Raw genomic sequence first — 16,140 nt, 5'->3', positions numbered from 1 at the left:
CATCTAGGGACCTTGTTTCTTTGCTTTCTCTATCTGGCTGCACTGTTTGGAGGATGATGCAGCAGAAGATCTCAGCGTTCTGTCAGGAGGCAGAGAGAGGGATGGCTGCTGTGCTATCAGCCTGAGCAGGTAAGAGGCTCTCACTGACAGATTCAGATCACTCAGTGTTTTTAGAGGAAGCACTGTGAAGAATTATGAAGAAGGTATTGTGAACACCTCTCAAAAGCAAAACTAAAATGCAGTAAGTATCCAAGAATACCATTATTTTCAATCACTGTGCCTGCTGGAGCAAATGCATTAGGTTAATGAAGTTTTCATACAGATCTCCTTTGCTCATGGAGACAGAGGAACAAACTCCACCTCTGATTGATGTGCTTGAAAGGAAATCCTGCCTATCCACTCTGAAGTAAGTATTTAAAGAGAGAGACTGCCAGCCTAGAATAGTCTGGAGCAATACTGATTTATGCTCTAGGATAAATTAGCTCTCTCTATGAAAAAAAAAAAAAAAGAAGCTCCTTTCTTCTTCAACCAGTTCACAGGAAAACTAGCCTCTTATGAGAGACTGGCCTTAGCCTTCACCTGACCACAGAAAATAAAAACAAGGAGAAGAGAAACTTTTACATGCTGTTCAGACAGTTTGAAAAGCAAATCATTTGATTTTGTTTATATACCAAAATGTGGGTCTGGGAATTTATCAAGTTCTATAACTTCTGTTGTTTTAAAACTCAGGTTTTATCTCTCTATAAAGAAGCAGTGCTGTGAATGCCTGTGCTCTCTATCCACCCCTGATATTACAGGACAGGGTGGCTATTCTGGATAAGAAGTTATTTTTAAACAGGCATTACTCTCTCTCAGATACAGACTAAGTTTATGTCTTCTTTTAATTGCTTTATAAAGTAAATTGCGTCCCTCTGGTTATATAATACCCACATTTAGCCTTATATTTTTTTGAAAAGATTGCTGAGCCATTTACAGCTAAAATCATTTTCTAAGTCTGGCTAGTTCAGTTATGCATTTAATCCCTGCTGGACTCTGTAAAGCATCCAGAGCTTATCCAGTGAAGGAGTCTAAAAGTACAGAGAAATATGTACTACAAGGGGGACAAGTGGAGAATGGAATTAACAAGGGACTCGTACCAAATGATCTAAGCAGGTCTGTCCCTTCCTACACTCCTATGTTCATATTCAGCAGCAAAATGGCATCGCATCTATGTATTTGCTACTTGACACAAATACATCAGAAGGAGGCATTAAAACATTTGACCTTAAAATTAAAAGCACAGTCTTATCTAATGAAGATAACTTTAAGTAGACACAGTCTTTACACTTTTTCTTTTTTTACAGAATTGTTTGCTAACCTCTCAGGTGAGTTCTCTCCCTCAAGAAACTTCTATTGTAAAGATACCGTGAGCTTCTGAAAGTTTTACAGCTTTTAGCAGTGTCTTTCAAAAGTAACACGCTTCTCCGTGAGAAAAACAGCTTTACTGCTTCCCAGAGCTCCCTCTCGTGGCGTTTTGCACGCACTTCTTCCTCCGTGAGCAATAAAACATTGTAGTTTATCCTGCAGTTGAAAAATCAATGCTATAAACCCCCAGTCACAGAGTACAGGCAAAAACCCACTTTCCTGCCAATACTATAAAATTCTGCTATCGATTACGCTGAGCTTAACAATAAGAAATTTCATAGGTTTCTTTTGACTTTATATTTACTAATAAAACTGAACGACTTTATAAGGTGTTTCTTAGCATTGACGTATCTGAACTCAGCTTTTTCTCTGAAATAAAGTTCCACCATCCATGTCTACGATGAAAGGTTTCCTGTTAACATACTGCCATGCATATTAACATCCTCAAGAAGGGCTTGAGAACTTCCATCATTTCCCCAACTACTTCTATTGGCCTGATAAGGGGCCTGAACTCAACCTTGTCATTCCACTGCTTCTTGAAGGTATTTATCCCCAGAACACGATGTGGCAGAGACCTAAGGCACATCTAGACAGCAGTGTTTCTTCTCATATCTGCAAGCTGTAGTACAGATATACTAGTTCAATGTTTAAATGAGTAAGATCACTTAACTGGAAAGACTTCAGGAGTGGATTCATCTGGCCAGATACTGAAGTCTACTTCTAGACTTGCATCTCAGTTACATGCCATTCTACCAAAGAACTTGCCTCTTCAAGGTGATGCCTCAAGCAATGTACATGAATCACACTCCAAAAAGGCACTGAACTCTGCAGCAACTATAAATGTAATTAAGATTGGAGATCTCTGAAGTTAAATGATATGAATCATGCTCCAAATATGGCCTCTTGTGGCTCTTTGCTAGCTGTTTTGCTCTTCTTCATCACTACAGAGCCCATCTGTCCTACTTTACAGAGTCAGTTGAGTCCCTATGGTTAGACAGTTAACATCTAGCTGAAGATGACCAGTGGGTCATTTAATGCCAGATTTATTTCAAATGATTGATCAGGGTGCTGGATTAGATTTGATCCCTGTTGAACTTCATGAAACACCCTGAAATACATCTATCAATGCTGAATTAATAGATGGACTGGAAATGAAGCAGAGGATAAGCTAACTGAGTACTGCCACAGATTGCTTCCAAGCTAGCCCAACTAACTAGCATATCTTGATGGTTCACCACAGCACAAGCATATTTTAAACATTTGCCTATGTAACTTTAAAAGCCCAAGGCAGAACAGAAAGTTAAGTCAGATCTCTAGAGTATCAATCTATTAAATCAATTAATAGGTTTCTGAATTGGAAAATATGTTCCAACAATTAGGGTAAGAGCAAAGACACCGTCTCACTTTGTGACTTATTCTGATAGAAGTTACCAGCCATATGTAAGGAGCCAATCTCTTTACTTGCAAATGGACAGCGTAAGATCTATCATTCGTGCCCTGATTTGAAGTGGAACATCCTCCTATTCGCAATTAGAAGATTTTGCACCAAATGGCCCTAATCTTAAAATATTTTATTAAATTAGTGGTTGAATTAAACAGCAAAAATTTTAAGTAAGCTATTTCCTTTTGATTACTGACATGAGGTCACAGTCACACCAGTTTCCCATCACATCTTCAGCTACCACAGCTCTACATCATCCTCCAAACAACAGTATGAGTCCAGAGGAATGCATGTACTGAGGGACCAGCAGATGCTGCTGTAGAGCATATGCAGCAGCTGAACTGTAAATGTCTTCCTCTTACAGAGAGCTGATCCCATTCTCTGTTTTATATTCTTATACTGATTTACCTGAAACCTAAAGGACCACAAAGTACATGCAAACTTTACTTCCTCTTTCAAATTTCAAACCCCATATTTACTAACAGGTTCAGAAGTTGTCATAGGGAGAATTAACCAACAGGTCATTTCAGGGAAGGTTCAGTGAGTATGTAGGCTGGAATCTAGGCTGAAATATTAAACTTTGTTGTTGCCCTATACAGTTAAATTGGTAAAACATAACAGAAATTGCTTCATGGTTTCATAGTTTCTTCCACATCATCTGTTACCAGGGCAGCCATCTCTTACTCTGCAAGAAAACGGCTTCATGCAAAAATCCTTATTTAAACACAACCTCCATTTACAATAATGGATTATTAGAAATGTGTTTTGCTGTCGTATCTCTAGGCTTCATTCTTCAAATTCTCTGCATGAAAGGGTCCTCTGAGCAAATTTTCCTTGTTTCTAAAGTTGAGTCACATAGGTAAATCTACTTGTGTATAAGAGTTCTTGTGATTATTGGGCTAAGCTAAATGGATGCACAATTATACGATTAAATACAACATTTTTTACTAACTACATATAATTTTGGCTGTCACTCAGAATCAATTGCATTAGATGATTCAAGAAGTGATTGAGGCAGTCTGGGATCTGTCCTGTACAGACCTTAGGGAATACTGCAAATACTGAACTAAACTGCATAACTCATCTTACACACATAGAAAAAGCTTACAAAAGAATTAATCTATACTTATCTTTTGCATTGTTTGAAATCTTCTTCTGTTTGCTTGCATTTTTTACCACTATTATAGATTTACAAATAAATACTATTCTTCATGTATGTGCTTCTCTAAGTGCCCAGAGTGCATCTAGTTATCAGTTTAGCCTATATTTAAAAAAAAAAAAAAAGACTAGTGTACACAGAATTGTCCCAAATGGTCTGGGCTGGCTTCACAGAATTAGGTGGTTTTTTTTTTTTTTTTTTTTTTTGCCATCCAGCCTTTAAAGAGTGCCTCCAACAAGCTTTTCTCAGTACTGATGCTGTTACTCTCCCAGGAGTCACACCAGCTGTGTTCAGCTTGCAAGTTACTCTTTGGACTTCCTCATTTCCTTCTCAGTTCAGCTTCAACTGATATTACTGGTATCTACTGATCAACTGATATTACTGATATCAACTCTGGATATTACTGTGATTAATTTAGTAGTAGGGGGAATATATACTTAGATTACTAATACACAAAACAGGTATAATGCAGCATATCATCATGCCCTGATCTCTTCTTAACATAGTACACTGATAAGTATCTGGGCTTGTGAGGAGTGCAGAAGAAGTCTTTCCCTCTCTTCCCTTCTGGTTGCACATACAAATGCACATGTGATAGAACTCCAATTATTATTATTTTTCTTTAAATCTGCACTAACATTCAAATGTTAGTATGGTATGGTATAGGTATGCCTGCATTGAGGTTAAAATAGGTTAATATAAACAGCACTTTATATATGCATACTACCCCCTCTTTCAGGTATGCAGGACAAATAGATAACACAAAGGATGTATCAGAAATCATGCATGTCCACTTTGGCCACAAAGCATGTATGCCTACATGCAGAATGGGAGAGAGATGTTAGTGTAAGAGAAGTTCTGAAGATCATTCAACACTCCACAGCCAGCAACATACTTCCCTGCTGTTAACCAGTAGTTTTTCCTAAAGCCTCAGAGACATATTCCACATGAGCTGTACTAAAAAAAAAAAAAAAAAAACACGTGAAAACTGATCTAAGCTAAACTTAAATGAGTAGGTTAGGAATTAAAAGCAGTAAAGCCTAATTTCATCTTTCTTCTTCACAGCAGGTATCCAGTCAAAGGACCAGGAAGGCACATTGATAAATAATGCATTTGTATAATTGGTTCTGCTCCACTTTTCTAAATAGCTCTGTGGACCTGGAGAAATGGCAATCTTGTACCTGTGGCAGTAGCATGCATAGAGCTAGCAGTCCAGGTCCTCTTTTTCCCAGCTATCTCCCTTCCCTTGCCCAGCAGAGCAGAAGAGGTGCAAGCCTTTGTTTTTAATTTGATTATGCTCAGGGTCAAATCCTACTTGCTGTTTTTCTGGAACAAATCCAGAATGACTCCAGATTTACAGTGGTATAAGTGAGAACTAAATTATGCTCTGAAAATTTATTTAAAAATTTTTCAGACACCTAAACAGATGGTTAAATCAAGCACAGATTCTCAGGTCAACCTCTACCAGAAGGAATCTCTCATCTGACTTACGGTGAAAGTAAGAAGCTATGATAGCAGCTAACAATAGAAAGGAAGATACAGTAAGGGAGGGGAATATTTTTCCTTACCAAAGTCACTTGATTTAATACAAGGCATGCACAATTAATGATGGATTTGAGTGATACCTGTATGTTTTATAGGTTTATAAATTGGCTGTAGTAAAATCTTATACATCCTATATCACTTGGTATTGTTTCAGCCTATTACAGGAGATATCTATCTAGAGTTGACTGAATTGTATTAATCTGATCCTAGTTTAATGATGCCTTAACATTTTTATGGAAGAATTTAATGTTTGCAATATCCATGTTCCTTATTTGAAAGTGTGACTTATAGGTTCTCATCTTCCTTAAATTATGAAATCCTTCAGCTAATAAAGGAAAATGATTATGGTTTGCAAAAAAGGCAAAGTCATTTAACAATCCATATAACTGTCTATTGTAGGTCTTTGCATAATAATTGTAATTTAGCTATTAGGAGTTCTAAAGGCAGTTATCAGTCATATGCTGCAATTCTGAGGAATAAGGAAAAACTCAAATTATTTAAGGGGTTTGTACTTTCCCAGGGGAGGAAAAAAAAATAAAGCAGAAATTGATAATACTTTTAGCAATGAAAAAAATGCCCTACTGAAATAACCAGTTGTTGATGGCAATTCTTCTAACTACCCAATACTAAAGTGTTCATATTTCCTCCATATTTCACTCTCACAAAACGATCTTCATTTTATACAGGCACTTCTCCTAACTTGGCTTTCCATGCTCACAGAAGAATCTGCAATCCTTGATATTCAACATTTTCCATTTTTACTCTTGCTATATGAAGAAAGGTGATCAAAGAGAAATCAGATGGACTGTAGCCCTGGAGAGCAGATCCCTTTCAATCTAAAATTATGTAGGTTGCTTGGAAAGTAATGTTGCCTTTTTATTTCCATTGAAACTACAACAGATACAAAGAGCACAATGACACTATTTGATAGAGCAAATTCTCAGCTTCAAAACAATGTTTTTCAGCAGTCCCCACCATTACCTATACATTTTCACCAGCAGTGAAAAAGAGCTACTTGCCACACTCGTAAAAATCTGCATCAGCAGAATTGACTCACTGTTGATGTTGCAGTTGCTGAAATGCACCATCCACTGCCTCACTGTGCTAACATCTTCTCCTTGGTCTCCATAAACATGTAACAAATCGTTTGAATTGGAACAGATATTTAAAGGTCATCTGTTCCAACCCCTCTACAATGAATAGGGACATCTGCAACTAGATTATGTTGCTCAGAGCCTGGTAGAGACTGACCTTGAATGTCTCCAAGGACAGGGCATCCATCACCTCCGGGAAACCTGTTCCAGTGCTTCATAACCCTTACTGTAAAAATCTTCTTCCTTATATGCAATCTAAACCTTCCTTCCTTTAGTCTGAAACCCTTTCCTCTTGTCCTGTCACAGCAGAACCTGCTAAGGAGTCTGTCCCCTTCTTTATTATATTGCTCTCCTTTAGACACTGAAAGGCCATTATCAGATTTCCCTGGAGCTCTCTCTTCTCCAGGCTGAACAGCCCCAGGTCTCTCAGGCTGTCCTCATAGGAGAGGTGTTCCATCCCTTGCATCATTCTTGTGGCCCTCCTCTGAATGCGTTTCAGCAGGTCCACATCTCTCCTGTACAGAGGACTCCACATGTGGATGCAGTACTCCAGGGGAGGCCTCACCAGCACAGAGCAGAAGGGCCAGATCACCTCCCTCGATTTGCTGGCCATGCTTCTTTCGATGCTGCCCAGGATATGGTTGGCTTTCCAGGCTGCGAGGGCACACTGTTGACTTCCCATCTACCAGTACCCCTAGGTAATTTTTGACAGGGCTGTGTTCTATCTTTTCATCCCTCAGTTTGTACTGATAGTGGGTGTTACCACTACCCAGGTGCAAGACGTTGCACTTGGTTTGTTGAACCTTGTAAGGTTCTCCTGGGCCTACTGCTTGAGCCTGTCTATCTCCCTCTGGATGGCATCCCATCCCTTCTATGTGTTGACCATGCCCCACAGCTCAGTGTCCTCAGTAAACTTGTGAAGGGTGCACTCAATCTCACTGTCAGTGTCATTGATGAAGACTTCAAAGAGCTTCCTCATACTCTTCCCACACAACCTGTCTCTGCATTTTCTTCTTGCTCTTCAGTTTGATCAGCAGGTCCCAGTTCGGCCATGACAGCCTCTTGTCTTCCTTTCCTGACTTTCTACACTTGGGGATGGAGCACTCTTGTGTCCTAAGGAAAGCTTCCTTAAAGAACTGCCAACTCTGCTTTGCTCCTTTGTCCTTCAGGACAGATTCTCAGGGGGTTTTGTTGACTAACTCCCTGAAGAGTTGGAATTTGGCTTTTCTAAAATTAAGCTTCCTGATTTTACTCTTTGACTGTCTGATATCCCTCAAGAGCGTGAACTCAAACATACCAAGGTCACTACAGCCCAGGCAACTTCCAATCTTGATGTCACCAATCAATTCACTCATGTTAGTGAGCAACAGGGCCACAGCATTGCACTTCCCAGGTGCAGCTGTCTATTACCTGGCTCAGGAAGTTGTCCTCAATACATTCCAGGAGCCTCTTGGATTGCCTACAACTTGCAGTGCTACTTTTCCAGCAGATGTCTAGGTGGTTGAAGTCCCGCAGCAGAGAAAGCCTGTGATCACAAGCCCTTCTGTAGCTGAAGGAAGAAGGCCTCATCAACAGGCTCCATTTGATCAGGTTGCCTCTAGCAGACCCCAGCCACAAGGCTCCCTTTGTTGCCTCTAACTCTCACCCACAGGCTTTCAACTTGCTCGTGGCCATTCTTCAGGGACAGCTCTTCTATTTCTTCCTTGATGGAAAGGATAACGTCTCCTTCCTTGCCTGTCTCTTCTGAACAGCTTTCCACTGTCAAAAGTGATATTCCAGTCTTGGGAATCATCCCACCAGGTTTTGGTGACAAAAACTACATAGTGGTTTTTCAGTAGCACATTTGGTTCCAAGTAATTTAGGGTAAACAGTGTTGAGTTATTTTTACCTTATTTACAGAAAAATAAGTGGTTAGAGCTACTGAATGCACATCCCAACTTAAAATCATACAGCTCTATGATTTCAGCTAATATAATACACCATATCAATCTGATTGTTTTAGTTAGCTAAGACATAAAACTCCATTTAAATTCTGAATACTAAGAAACTGGACTATTAATATAATTATTGCAAATGTCACTGATTACAGAGTATAAAACTTAATAGACTATCATCATTAAAACTTGTGCTCTCCATAACTACACTGTGTACCAAATTGTGCTTGATTCTGTCAGCAAATCATTTCAACACTCTTTTCCAATATTGTGGAAACATTTTCTTTAAAGAAGAAATGTTTTATAGGCAGTTGGGGAGACACTTAAGGGAAGAATCCCTTTTTCAGTTTTTTTTTCTGGAGAGAAACAAAATAAAGGAAAAAATGTTTATTTTTTCCTCATTGTAAATACCTGCGTTATCCCTTGACTTGTATGTTTTCCTTTATTGGAAAATCTTTATAAAGCAATGCATACAATATTTTATGAATAACACCTTAATCAGTCTGAGTTTAAGTGAGGGGCTTTTTAAGCGTGGATATACTAAGAACTTAGAACAGATCTGGCACTCTTCATAGAATGTCATGGATTAGAATATCATCTAGTTCTCACTCCCTGCTGTGGGCAGGATTGCCAGCCACCAGACCAGGCTGCCCAGGTTCTCATCCAGCCTGGCCTTTCCAGAGATGGGGCATCTACATCTTCTCTGGACAGCCTGTGGCAGTGCCTCAACTCCTGCTGGGTAAAGAATTTCCTCCTAATATCTGATCTAAATCCCTCCTCTTTTAGTTAAAACCATTCCCCCTTTGTCCTGTTATAATCAGACCATTTAAGAAGTTGGTTTCGATCCCGTTTATAAGCACCCTTTAAGTGAGAATGCTGCAATGAAGCCTCCCTAGAGTCTTCTCTTCTCCAGACTGAAGAAGCCCAGCTCCCTGAGCCTGTATTTGTAGGAGAGGTGCTCCAACCCTCTGATCATCTTTGCGGCCCTCCTCTGGTCCCTCCCCAACAGCTCTGCATCTTTTTTCATGCTGAGGGCCACAGATCTGAACACAGTACTTCAAATGAGGCCTCACAAGGGCAGAATAGGAGAGGCACAATCACCTCCCTCACCCTGCTGGCCACCCCTCTTTGGATACAGCCCATGGTACAGCTGGCCTTCTAGGCTGCAAGAGCAAACTGCTGGCTTACATCAAGCCTTTTATCCAGGAGGATCTCCCAAGTCCTTCTCTGAAGGGCTGCTCTCAAAGAGTTCGTCTCCCAGTCTGAACACATACCTAGTACAGCCCAGACCCAAGTGCAGCACCTCGCTCATTAAGCTATTATGGGCCTACTTTCATTTCAAATCATAGCAAGGGAATGTGTAAACAGTCTGAGTGTCACAGCTAGGCAGACAAAGGTGAGACAAAGTACAACACTGAGAACATTAAATGATGAACTCAGTGTTTATCCTAATTTCAAACAGAGAACTGATCTTGCAGAACAAAGCATGGCTACAATGAGAAGAATTCATTCTTCTTTCTGACAATTCCACCAAAAAAAAAAATTGTTAAGAGCTCTACCAGTGGGCAGAGAAAGAAGTATGAAATACACATACACGAACTGTTAGAATGCTGATCAAGGTTCTGGAAATCAGGTAACATAGACTGCATATAGAAATACACCCTTCAGAATTCCCAAGTCAATGCAAGCCTAACACCTCATTTTTTAAAGTGACCAAGTTCTAAAGCCTTTTAGAAAAAAAAGGGGATTATCTGCTATGAAAACATATTTCAGGGAATCCCTTACAGTTAGCTATACGCTTCAGTTTCTCTGTTTGTATGGTTCTTCAAACAACTCTTTAAACAGGGCTTGGAAATGTTCAGTTAAAGCATACCTTAAGTATATGAAAACTTGCTGTATTATTACTCACAAAATTGGCAAGTTATTAATACAAAATAAATGAGGCTCAAAATTATGCTATAAAGCTAGAAACACCTAAAACCAATGTGATATCTTAACATGGAGCAGAAGCATTTACAATGAACAAAGCATCTAAAAAATCAATCTAAGGGACCTTTAAGTAAATAGCTGAGTTTTTCAATTTACAACATTAGTGCAACTAGCAAATCATACCTGCTAATGTTAACATATCATCCTAGTGCAGGAGACAAACTACAATAAATGAAATGGTAAATATTTTCTAAGGAGAGGTCAATATTTGCTATGCTTGATGCTGTTTAATTCTTCAAATCCATTAATACTTAAATGATGAGAATTCAGAGGTGCTGTATAGCCTTGCAGCTTCATACTGACTTTGGGTGGAGCTTTGGTACAGAGCCCAGTCTGTGTATACAACATATATACAATTTAGGAATTCCAAATACCACAAGTTATTTGTAAATCTTAGGATTAACCCCTTGAAGGAAAATACAAAAACTGTTATGGAGAATATTTCAGATCTCTTGATAGTTCACTTACAGTTTCTATAGCTCTTTTGGTGGATCATCTCCATGATAGTTTACTTCAACATAAATAATGAATTCCATATACTGATTGCATATAGCGATGAGAATATTTATAGTTTTTGGTGGATTTACTTGGTTGCATTTTTTCTTTAGAGAGAGGCTATATTTAAAGTTCACACCAGTAGAAAGTTACATCTAATTGAAATAGAAACCATGACTAGGTTATATGGAAACAGTCATGTAGCATCTTGTTTTTTAGTTTGTTTTGTGGGATTACAGATGGTACTATCACCTGTACAGCTTTTAAAAACACTATCATCACTTACCTAATGACAGAGGACACGTTCTCTCAAGTACATATTCCTATCCACACTGAAAGGAAGTTACCTCAATTTATCAATATATTCATATATGCAGGTTTGAGCCCATGTCTATTTAATAATTTGCTTCAAACTGTTAAATTTCTCCTCTGTCCCAAATCCAGCTACTAGTCATAAAATGACATAAAACATTATTTGCTGTAAGTAGTTAGTAACTGGTGATACAACTTCTATATGTTGGTTGGTTTTTTTTTGGGGGGGGGGGGGAGAGGTGGGTTGGGGAAGAGAGTGGAAGCAGCAAGAGAAGGTTGATATGCAGTTTGCTACACCTTTTGGAAGACCTAACCTGATAAGCTGTCAAACATTTATATTCCAAAAAAATCTGTCTCAAACTACATAAACATGATGTTTAGTAACTTTAGCAAAATATAGCTTAATGTCATATAAAAAAAATTTAATCTAAAGCTTGTCATGATTTTTTAAGTTCACTTGCCAACTATCCATACAGTTTCACCCTCTTCTGAGTTACTCTACTTGCCAGCAAGTAATGTCATGTAACGTGTCAGGATATTTTTTTGACTGATTAAGTGCAGCGTAGATGAGGCTTACAGGAAGAAACATGAGAAGGCTCCTATGGACTGGTAGCTTTGTGTCAGCTTTGTCACTTCTATTTGCCAGCATGTAACAACTTAGACTTCCCAAGGGAACTTAGAAAATGCTAATACTTAATTCAGCAGCTCAATACTACAATCTCATCAGAGAAGTAAACAAATTAAACAGAAGCACAGACAATATGACCTTGGATAAGTTGCTTCAGCAACCACTTTTAACTCTCAACCTCAGCTGCCATGTCCATTATTTTTAGGCTGCTCAAGACAAGACTCTGAAGTGCTTATGCATTCAGAGCCTCAGTAATGGGCAGAGCAAAAAGTAACAACAGGCATAAGGATTTCATACAAGAAGTTTTAGAAACTCCTTTTATCTATATTTGCAGAACACCATTAACAATACAGTAGCAAATCTTTAATAGAACATAAGCACACTAATGTAAAGGGACTGAAATTCCAAATATATCTAGAACCAGAAAGAGAAATTGTAATGCCATAATGGGACAGAAAGTACTGCAATAATACCAGGGTGGCAAAGTCTTTGGCTACAGTAAGTGAGAACGAGCCCAAACGCAGCAGCTACAGACACAGAAATGAAGAAAAATAGCTGCCTACCTTCAGAAGGCCTCAAGTAGACAGGAATCTCAAGCAGAAGATACCCTCATCTCCACTGCCAAGCCTTAAATGAGGTCTGGGTAGAGGTGGAGCCAGGAGTCACCCCTTCCAGTTACTTAGGTGCATCGCATGCACCTGACCTCCCCTGGGTTGGCCCTGCCTTCCCACTAGGTGCTCAGTCTTTGTTTCAGGCCATGACTTAGCATTTCCACTACAGGAATGAAACTGTTTGAACTGAAAAGAGCTAAGACAAAACAGTTAAAATTGTTGCTTTGTGAAATTCTTCATTAGGTCTGCAGAATTATGTATGTATATGCTTCAGCCTACAACTAGGATAGTTTATGTTTCCTACAACAGCTTCAATTCAGTCCTAAAAAGATTTTCTCTCTGCTAAGTGATTCAAACACTTAAGACTAACTTTAAAATATATATATACATCTCACTGACCATCTTCAATAATTTTTAAACATACTAAATTTATTGTCTGCTGTCAGCACCACTCCCATACACACTACACCTGATCAATCTTTTCCTTCTGCCTCCAGTTATAAATAACTTGATATCTACAAACTTTTTTTCTCCTTAACAAACTGTTTCTGGGAAAAAGGTCCAACAGTTAGGATATTTTTCTCCCTTTTTTTGACAGGCCTATACAGGAAGACAAGAACCTTGTTGGGATGGTGAATAGCCTATCTCTGTATAGTGTTGCTCTAAACGTATGGCTCTAAAATTCAGAACAGATATATCACTGGTGAAGTCCAGATAATTGATTCATAAGTCAGCTGCATCAGGCAGGTTTTTTGATGGTATCTTTATAAATAGGCTGGTGCTTTCAAAGTGCCTGATAGTATCTCTCATATTGACATGAAAGGCGTTTGGAGGTTGGAATATGCTAGTTACACGTCTTGTATTTTTGGTAGCATTCATGAGGGCTGTTAGCCTCTCAGAACACTAGAATAAATATTTTGGTAATCATCTTTTGTAGATTTATTCTTTCTTGCATATATTCTTTCAGCATTTTTAGTATTTTACTGAACTGTGTAAAATAATTTTAAGTTCTAAATTCCACGTTGTAAAGAAAAAAACATGGTTATTATTCAAAATGAACACAAGTATAAACATCTCATGACTTAAAAGTGACAAAACATAATTCAACTCAACAACAGTCTTTTGGATATATTCTTATGGTCTTGTATCTTCCTTTCAGTTCCCTTGTTTTTAAATTTCACCAAAAAAAAAAGCCAACACAGTTTGTATCATCCAGTTGGAATCATCACAAGGTCCTCCGCAAATGGTATCTTAATGGACCCGTACATTCCCTGCTTAGCGATATTTGCACCAAATAGTATAGACAATAGAAACAACACACAAAAACACTTAAGGTGATTCACTCAAAGAACACAAAAGTACTGGGAACTCCTATAATACCTGGCTTAAAAACTTTAAAAGTAAAAGCAAGATAAATAGCTGACAGAATTCCCTTAATTTACAGGAGGAATTGCCTTGTAGAAGTTATGTGTGCAATGCCTATAGGCTGCTTTGAAAACTCTTATCTATATTTTCACTTTGAAAGAGATGTCGGTGGTAAAACAGATAGCGGTTTTTTTTCCTCTTTCTTAAAGATAAGCACTTTATATTGACCACATGTATACATATTCACTTTCTCTGTTATATCTGTCTATCCAAAATTATATTTCAGCTTTCCTTATAGAAATAAAACTACCGTAACAGAAAAAGAAACAAATTTAAGAGAAGGGGATCTAATGAAAATGAAGTATACCCACACATCCTGGGTTGATTAACTGAAAAAATGCAGTTTTTTTTTTTTTTAAAGTGTTATTCCCTTGATGTCCTGGTTGCCCATATTATGTACATCATGTTGCTGACGTTTTCAATTATTCCAGGACTTAAGCAAAATGAAACAGTATCTGCTACACTGAGACATCTTACCGAACTCTTTTCATGCATGAAAACACTTGCTGGTGCTTCAACTTGTGTATCTGCGGTGGATCCTAACAGACACCTAAAAGATTTGCCAGTTCAGTGTGGGAAAACAAAGAGTAACCCCCCACTCTGACTAACAAAAGACCTTAGGACATGTGACCAAAGGGTTGTTACGCGGGTATAAAAGGCTGTAAGCACGTACAATAAAGGGTCTTCGTCCAGCACTAGCAACAGAGTCCGTGCCTCAGTTGCCACAAATGGCGCCCGAACAGGGACCCTGAAGATCAGCCTCGGGAGAGAATTGGCTATCAGGCTGACTGGTGGCAATCAGGGCTGCTGAAAGGAAGCAGAACCCAGGGCCGCTGAAAGGAAGCGGGACCCAGAAACTGCTGAAAGGAAGCAGGACCAGGCTGCAAAGCCACAATCACTTCTGCAGGAGGGAGGTGAGCAACGGGGAACAATGGGATCAAACGTAACAAAGGAACAGGAGGCGGCTTGCCAAATAATGGAAGCGATTTTGCAGAAGCACCACGCTAAAGTGGAAGGCTTTGACGTAAGGCGACTTCTGGTGTGGGTCTCGTAAGGTAGGAGTAAGTGGGGCTACGATACACAGAAACGTGGGACAAAGCGGGAGTGAGGCTGTGGGACGCAGCTACGTGCTCTGACCCTGTGACTAAAGACCTCTTGGGGCCCTGGAGATTGGTTTACCCTTTAGGCCCCAGACTACTGAGCCTGAGGAAGGAACCAGACTTGCATCCGCCCGATCCATGTGACATTTGGCGTGCGATCCGTGAAGAAGCGGGAGCGGGAGGGGGACTTTGACGTGGTTCAGAGACTGCGTTCAGCTCTCGCCTGCCCTATAATTTACGAAGAGAACTTGCACAACAAATTCTTCAGCCTGGAGCTGAGAAGACTCTGAGGTAACCTTATAGCAGCCTTTCAATATCTAAAGGGGAGCTACAGAAAAGAAGGGGACAGACTCTTTAGCAGGGTCTGGGGTGACAGAACAAGGGGAAATGGCTTCAAGCTTAAAGAGGGTAGATTTAGGTTAGATATAAGAAAAAGTCTTCTACAGTGAGGGTGGTGAGGCACTGGAACAGGTTGCCCAGAGATGTGGTTGATGCCCCATCCCTGTAGACTGGATCAAGCCCTGGGCAACCCGATCTAGCTGTAAATGTTCCTGTTCATTGCAGGGCAGTTGGACTAGGTGACCTTTAAAAGTCCCTTCCAACGCTAAGGATTCCATGATTCTATGATTATATGTTGTCATGGTTTTGTGATTTTCGGTTATTAGTATTCCACATCATAACATCATGTAGTGAATGTACCTGGTTCTCAGAAGAGAAGGACTACTACAGTCCCCACGGTACTTTGCTCCTCTGTTACCATTTTCCAGCCGGAGGGAAAAGAGAAAAGCTCGCAGTATAAAAACTTGCAGATCACGAGACCTCGTCCCCTTTTCCACCGTCTCTCGTCCCGGCAGCATCTCTCTCTCCAGCCATCTTATCGTCGGTAGTAGAGTAAGGCCTACCTTGATTTTGGGACATTCTCTCTCTCTGTATTGGATTTATCAGCTTAAATTGTAATTATATTGTATTATAGTGTGTTGTTTGGCATTCCGATATCTTATTT

General features: G+C 39.4%; 1 protein-coding gene across 1 annotated transcript in view; it reads right to left on the bottom strand.

The window, feature by feature from the left end:
* Nucleotides 1–12,618, bottom strand: part of PIK3C2G (phosphatidylinositol-4-phosphate 3-kinase catalytic subunit type 2 gamma) — a 313,307-nt gene extending 300,689 nt beyond the window's left edge. Inside the window, exon 1 of the mRNA XM_021390880.1 lies at nucleotides 12,565–12,618. The gene's annotated coding sequence lies outside the window, so the exon portion shown is untranslated. The remainder of the gene's footprint in view (nucleotides 1–12,564) is intronic.

The sequence above is a fragment of the Numida meleagris genome, chromosome 1, assembly GCF_002078875.1.
Source record: "Numida meleagris isolate 19003 breed g44 Domestic line chromosome 1, NumMel1.0, whole genome shotgun sequence".
NCBI classification, from domain to species: domain Eukaryota; kingdom Metazoa; phylum Chordata; class Aves; order Galliformes; family Numididae; genus Numida; species Numida meleagris.
The sequence above is the reverse complement of the archived record's forward strand: the minus strand, read 5'-3'. Positions and strand labels throughout refer to the sequence as shown.